This window comes from Schistocerca americana, chromosome 2 (genome assembly GCF_021461395.2).
Source record: "Schistocerca americana isolate TAMUIC-IGC-003095 chromosome 2, iqSchAmer2.1, whole genome shotgun sequence".
Classification (NCBI taxonomy): Eukaryota; Metazoa; Arthropoda; class Insecta; order Orthoptera; family Acrididae; genus Schistocerca; species Schistocerca americana.
This window is the reverse complement of record NC_060120.1, coordinates 364,174,298-364,182,181: the sequence shown is the minus strand read 5'-3', so window position 1 is coordinate 364,182,181 and position 7,884 is coordinate 364,174,298. Positions and strand designations below refer to the sequence as shown.

Genomic DNA, 7,884 nt, shown 5'->3' with positions numbered 1-7,884 from the left:
GAATTACTTTGTGGAAAATTTTCAGTGAAATGGGGTTTCGTTTTCAAAAAGGTAAAAACAGACCGTTTCCGGTTGAAAGGTAGGGCATTGTGGCATAGCGTGCACGCGTAAGAGCAGTGAGACAAAAGGAGAAAGGTGCGAAGAAACCCGTCGTGTATACTGATGAAATATGGGTGCATCCCCACTATACTTCTATTATTATTTCGTGTCAGAAGCAAACTACAATATTATTGCAAACATTACTGCATGACTTTACTACATACATTATGGTTTACAAATTAAACCAGTGAAAGAACAAAGATTGATTAATTTAACTATACAGTGGGTGGCATAAAAGGGAGATAGACCTATAGCTTTTGGGATCATCCCGCCCTTTTCCTGGCTTATGTATAGCTATGATTTTTGCTTTCCTCCAGGAATTAGGTATCTTGCAGCTCTTGATTCAACTATTCATTAGTTCCAGTAGCCACAACTTTGCGCCTGGACCAACGTTCTTGATCTGTTCAGTTCTTACATCATCTACCCCCGCTAATTTTCCGACTTTTCACTTGTTTAGAACGGAGTCGATATCGTTCCGAGACAGAAAATTGCCCTCTTGCTCGGGTTCCGTTTCCAGGGTTCATCTCCCGATTTTACTGGCACGGTCAGGTTTACCATTTTTCAAGATCTGGTATGCAATCTGATCTACCTTCACATTTGTATGTGCCTTTAAAATCGTCGAAGAGACGTCGTAACAATCTCCAGACCTTTTGGCTCCTTCTACTCATCTCACATTCTGTCATCAGTCTAATTCAATGTTCTCTCTTCTCCTCAGAGATTGAGGAGAGAGTATTCTGTGCGGCCAGATAAGTTTCCTCGCTATAGCCGGTAATATTCGTCCAGCAGAGTATCTGTTGCAGGTATCATGCCCTGCAGATACATTGGCCTACACCCACTCGGAATTGAAGCCCGGGAGCGGTACTTTACAGTTTGAACACAGCTCTCATACTCTTCAGGTTTGGGTGGCACAGACGTAATCTCCTCGTCCAGCCTGTCAAAAATTTCGTCCAATCAGTTTTCTTGAAGTTGTATGTCTGTTTCAAACTCACCTTCTGTGGCCTTATTGTTGGGTATATGAAAATGCAGCAGAAAGGGGCTTATATACAGAGGTAACCACACAGTTACTCAGCTCCACTGAAATAAATTCTATGTTATTTTCTACGCCAACGCCCTTGCCGCAGCGATAACACCGGTTCACGTCCAATCACCGAAGTTAAGCGTTGTCGGGCTGGGCTAGCACTTGAATGGGTGACCATCCAGTCCGCCGAGCGCTAATGGCAAGCGGGGTGCACTAAGCCCTTGTGAGGCAAACTGAGGATCTACTTGACTGAGAAGTAGCGGCTCCGATCTCGTACAGTGACATACGGCCGGGAGAGCGGTGTGCTGACCACATACCCCTCCATATCCGCATCCAGTGACGCTTATGAGCTGAGGATGACACGGCGGCCGGCCAGTGCCGTTGGGCCTTCATGGCCTGTTCGGGAGGAGTTTTAGTTTTTATTTTCTACTCTGCAATGGGCACTGTTCATCTGAAGCCCTGGTCTTACAAATATGGCGCTTCCGTACTGAGAGCGCGGTATTACTGCAGCTAATTTCATGCCCGGTATTTTTGGTCGTCTCTGTCGCTCACAATCGCTCTTATCTATGGGTCTCTTGTATACCAGGACGTCGTATTTTTTATCACGACATCCGCTGGATTACAGATGTTCTTTGGCTGATGATGCACATTCAATATTTATGGAAATCACAGTTAAAGTTGGCTCTGATAAGGACCGTTTATTTGCTCGCATGTTTACTTCTGGTGTGAGAGAATTAGCCGTCTAGGTACCAAGTAAACGGCCAGGGGACGTCTGGATGTGTAGAGATTAATATACGGTGCAGACCCTTCGTGGAGGCTTCTGTCGCCCACTATGCTGATCGCGAATGCAGTTCTCGAATCGAAGATGATTTCTGCACCCTCAACTAGCCCCACTTCTCCTCTCGCACGAACCACTATTGCTCTTTGTCAAGAATTTTCATTTTTCCGCACACCTTGTACGTCACTATGCTGCCAACGTTTACTACCCACTGTACTGATAGTAGTGTGCGGAAAAATGAATATTCTTGACAAAGAGCAATAGTGGTTCGTGCGGGAGGAGAAGTGGGGCTAGTTGAGGGTGCAGAAATCATCTTCGATTACAGATCTGCATCGGAACATTACCATAAAGAGATTAACAGTAAAAATTATATGTAAAATGGTTGTAAGAGCGCCCAACAGCAAATATTCCAGCTGGAAGCGTTGTGGTACTGGACAGTGCGCCCTACCATGGTGTACGTGAAAATAAAGCGCCTAACGCATCTTCTCGTGAGTTATGGCTGGCTAAGCATAGAGTTTCGTTCGGCGCGGATTTAATAGGAAATTTGTGAAACGTTAGAAATCCGAGCCCGAATGTACTATATTGGACACCGAAAGAAACCGGGAAAGTATTTACTGCGTAACACCTTCCACCTGAAATTGTGATCTGAACGCCATCGAACTAATCTGGAATTTAATGAAACAGAAAATTTCATCGAACAATCTCAGCAGAGTTATCCTTTCCCAGCTTAAGCAAGTGAATACGGCTGCGGTACAGAGCGTTGTAAAGACGATTGGAAGAAGGCGTGTGATAAAGTGAGAACTATTCTGGACGAATACTGGCGTAGAGACGCACTGATGGACGAAGCTATTGAATGAGACAGTGAAAGTGAAATTTCGCTGTGTGTCCTGAGGATGTATGTAAAGAGGCAGATTCATACTCGACAGAGACAACTACTTTAGATATCAGGAACAGCTCTACCGCTTCGGCAGGTGTGGCAGAATTATGTGTAGGAGGTGTTCAGCCCTTACGTATGGATTACAGGCGTGCACGCTTATAACGCAACATCTCGCCACATAACTCTTTACATATTAATTCTTAGACTGTAGATGAAATTTCATTTTCCCACACGTGACCGTAAAATGATATGTTAAAAGGCAAATGCAGTTTTATATTTGTTCACCTTTCGTAGTCACTATCTCGCTCACCAAAATTTCTATTTTATTTTCACTTCTTACGCTTTCCAGTAGAATAATGTATCGATAAAGAATGTATTTGTATCTTCTACACGCCCAACTCAAGGTATTTGATAGTAAAACAACAGTTTTTTTTTAAATTTCGTACGCTTCTCTGTTGAAGAATTTATTAATAGCAAATGTGTCACATGTTTACCTCCGTTATTAGCTCGTAACACAACGGCTCCATTTTTTGTTTCATTTCTTACCCTGTCCTGCAGAAGAGTATACTAAAACCGAATGTACCGTTGCCTTCTACACGAACACCTGCATTGTTCGACACTAAAACAACAGTTTTACTTTCCTCTTTTTCATCTCGATTGATTTTCTGTACGAGAATTTGTGAGCAGAATGTATATTTCTGTCATCTGCTGCTTCTATACCAAGTACAGTTCGGAAACCGTGTTACACTTTCACTGATTAGTTACACCGCTCGTCAGTTATTCGAAACAACCAATAGCAGAACACGTGAACAGTTCGCAGCGCGTTCGGCTACAACAACAACTGTAAGGCGAAAAGGTTATATGTATTTCATATCAGTCGGGATATTTCGAATGGAACTGGTTGATGACTTAGGATGTCCTGGATAAACAAGAAAAAATGCTGATACAATTTGCATTTTTATTTTAGGATGTGCTTCTCTTCTTTCTTGTATATACTCTGAAGAGCCAAAGAAACTGGTGCATCTGCCTAATATAGCGTAGGAGGCCCCCGCGAGCACGCAGAAGTGCCGCAACACGACGTGGCATGGATTCGACTAATATCTGAAGTAGTTCTGGAGGGATTTGACGCTATGAATCCTTTAGGGCTGTCTATAAATCCGTAAAAGTACGAAGGAGTGGAGATATCTTCTGAACTGCAGGTTGCAAAGCAATCCGGATATGCTCACTAATGATCTTGTCTGGGGAGTTTGGTGGCCAGCGGAAGTGTTTAAACTCAGAAGAGTGTTCCTGGAGCTACTTTGTAGCTATTCTGGTCGTGTGGCGTGTCGCATTGTCCTGCTGGGATTGCTCAAGTCCTTCTGAATGCACAATGGACATGAATGGACGCAGGTGATGAGACAGGATGCTTACGTACGTGTCATCTGTCAGAGTCTATCTAGACGTGTCAAGGGTTCCATATAACACCAACTGCACACGCCTCACATCATTCCAGAGCATCAACCAGCTTGAACAGTCCCCTGCCGACATGCGGGATCCATGGATTCATGAGGCTGTCTCTGTAACCACACGCGTCCATCCGCCCGATACAATTTGAAAGAGACTCGTCTAAACAAGCGACGTGTTTCCAGTCATCAACACACCAATGTCGGTGTTGCCTGGTCCGGACAAGACGTAAAGCTTCGTGTCATGCAGTCATAAAGGGTACATGAGTAGGCCTCCGGCTCCGGAAGTCCATATCGATGATGTTTCGTTCAATGATTCGCACTCTGACACTTGTTGATGGCCCAGCACTGAAATCTGCAGCAATTTGCGGGAAGGGCTGCACTCCCCTCCCCCCCCCCCACCCGACGGAGGTTCGAGTCCTCCCTTGGGCATGGGTGTGTGTGTTGTCCTAAGCGCAAGTTAGTTTAAGTTAGATTAAGTAGTGTGTAAACCTAGGGTCCGATGACCTCAGCAGTTTAGTGCCATAGAACTAACCACAAAAATTTGCTGTGTCCCATCGCTCGTGTGCCGCTTATAATACCACGTTAATACTCTCAGAAATCTTGATTACCTGCTGTTATAGCAGCAGTAACCGATCTAACAAGTGCCTCCTGTCTTATATGGGCGCTGCCGACCGCTGCCCCTTACTCTGCCTGTTTACATACCTTGGAAACTTGTGGTAAGGTCCTGTGGGACCAAACTGCTCAGGTCATCGGTCACTAGTTAATCTGAGTCAAACTAACTTACACTAAGGACAACACAAACATCCAAGCCCACTCGAACCTCCGACGGGTGGAGCCGCGCGAACAGTGGTAAGGCGCCTATGACCGCGTGGCTGCCCCGCGCGGTTGAACATACAGTATCTCTGTATTTGAATACGCATGCCTATACTAGTTTCTTTGCGCTTCAGCGTAATGTGTATTATGATTGTACCAAAAATAAGGGTATCATTTAAATTACTGCGTATTTTTCAGGCTACTGAGGGTCTTCAGAACATTTTATTTACAACATAGAATAAAGTCTGTTAAGTTGCATCGCCGGAGTAACAACTGCTGTTGGCTAATTTATACATCTGTAACAGCGCCTCGACAGTGAAATTTCCAAATTGAACCCTCGTCGCTCTGTCTTGGTACAATGACTGATATTGCCACCAATTTGGTCTTCGTGTTTTGGAAACGCTTTACTTGCCATAATGATCAGATCTGTCAGTTATTAACACGTGCTTTGGATATAAAGGGATGCGTATGAGTGGTTGTTTATTTTCTCACCATGTTGTTTCAGCAGTTGGAGTTCTATCTTTTTTCCAGGTAATTTCCTCTGTGGATTATCTGAAACATGTAATGTGAGCACCGTCGTTATTACTTCTAGTGACACAAGCGACAGGGGTGAGATGTTCCATAGTCGTTGCCACAGGTGATGAAATGACTCAAAACCTCTGTACCAAACGGCAAATTATGAGTCAACATTTATTACCGTAAAATAAATATGCGCATACGGTCAACGCTGGAACTGACCCTTAGAGACAAGTTCATGCATGGATGGTTATCCACAGGCCGCGTTGTCTTGTTCAAAAATGGTTCAAATGGCTGTGAGTGCTATGGGACTTAAAATCTGAGGTCATCAGTCCCCTAGAACGTAGAACTACTTAAACCTAACTAACCTAAGGACATCACACACATCCATCCCCGAGGCAGGATTCGAACCTGCGATCGTAGCAGTCGCGCGGTTCCGGACTGAAGCGCCTAGAACCGATCGGACACCACGGCCGGCTTGTCTTGTTCGCGACAATAAATAGAAGGCACACTACTGAAGGACATACAATTATAAATCGATTAGATACTTCTCTAGTTCAGTCAAGGAAATGAGGGAAAAATTTGGAAAGGGAACTTAAGTTGCTGGAGAAGAAGTAAAAACTTTGAGGTTTACCGACGATGTTGTAATTCTGTCAGATATGGCAGAGGACTTGGAAGAGCAGTTGAATGAAATGGATAGTGTCTTGAAATGAGGTTAACGGATGAACTTTAACAAAAGTAGAAAAAGGCTAGTGGAATGTAGTCGAAATAAATGAGACGATGTCGAGGGAGTTACGAGGACGTGCCTCCGAATTTTTTTATATGAAATCTCTTAAAACTTTTTAAGTAATACAAACATTATTAACATCCTGCATCCTTATTCTTCACGTCTACATATTTATTTCTCAACATAGTCACCCAGGTAACAAACACATTTCTCCTGACGAGAGACCAGTTTGTTGATATCGTCACTGTAGAATGTTTGACTTTGTTAAGCAAGCCACAACCTCAGCTCTGCCTTCACTGCTTCATCACTCTCACTGTTAAATCTTCGAAGGCGTTCTTTAAGTTCTGGAAATAGATGAAAACCGGGTGGAATCAAGTTGCGATTGTGTGCAGAATGATCTATGACAGTGAACCCAGAACATCGGATCGTTACAGATGTCGCAGCGCTCGTGTGTTGTCTGACATTGTCATGCCGAAGGGCAGGATACTCCGTGTATGGACGAACTCTTCGAATTTGGAACGCGATTACAACACGCTATTTAGCACGCGTTAACATAGTTATGTTATATATGAAGACAGTAACTGTTCTCGAAAGAACAGATACTATTGATGACCGTGCAGCTTTCTACAGTGGATGGGCAAATATCTATTAGGTACATTACAATATGTAGAATTGTGGACAGTTGGGAATGTGGGTCTCGCGGGAAGCGTGCAAGCGATAAGTCCCTGCAGTCGCGCTACTCATCTGTGTCCTCGGTGGTTCAGATGGATAGAGCGTCTGCCCTGTAAGCAGGAGATCCCGGGTTCGAGTCCCGGTCGGGGCACACATTTTCAGCTGTCCCCTTGAGTTATATCAACAACACCTGTCGGAAACTGAGGGTTTCAATTAATTATCATTTATTATATTTATGTTACACACAACCATATTACACGCCACAATTCGGAGCTCTCTAGCGGCAGAGGGTTGTAAATATGTTGACAGGGAAAATATAGAGTAGAACGTCAATAACGTTTGTTTTATTTAAGAAGCTCTAACAGTTTTCACATAAAAAATTTGAAGCCATTACTTTTTAGCAAGCCCTCTAAGATTAAGTATCCCTCAGGAAGTTCCATTTCTCTACAAATGCTATAGGGCCATTATGTGGCGGATCGGTCGAAACTTTTCTTGGATTCGATTCCCAAACATTCAGCCTCTTGCTCTAGTCTTCTTGTTTTTGAGGCTGTCCCTTTACATTTCGACAGTTTCATTCTCAGTTCAGGACATAGAAGTTGATGGTCGGAACTACAGTCGGCGCCTGGAAGAGTACTAATGTCTGCAACGGAAAATCCCTGTCTCCGGCAATCAAAGAATAATATATCTAATTACGAAAAGTTCGACCTGATCAGGTCCAGTAGTATAGCCTTCATGAATTGTGTTGAAAGCAGGTGATGGTAACAACGAAATTATTTTCCTGGCAGAAATGTATCAGTCCATTTCGTCGATTATTTCTTTTACCTAAACCATGAAAGCCAAATACTTCATTTGATGGGTCAATCGTCCCCTACTTCATCATTAAAATCTCCATGAACTGTGGTGACTTCCGTTTTGGTTACTGATTCAAGCCAGTTGGTA

At 43.6% G+C, this 7,884-nt stretch overlaps 1 non-coding gene across 1 annotated transcript; it reads left to right on the top strand.

Annotated features, from left to right (window-relative positions):
* Window positions 1-7,022: 7,022 nt before the first annotated feature.
* Trnat-ugu lies at window positions 7,023-7,096 on the top strand. The gene has a single exon. It is a non-coding gene; the product is annotated as a tRNA-Thr (tRNA).
* The last annotated feature ends 788 nt before the right edge of the window (window positions 7,097-7,884 follow it).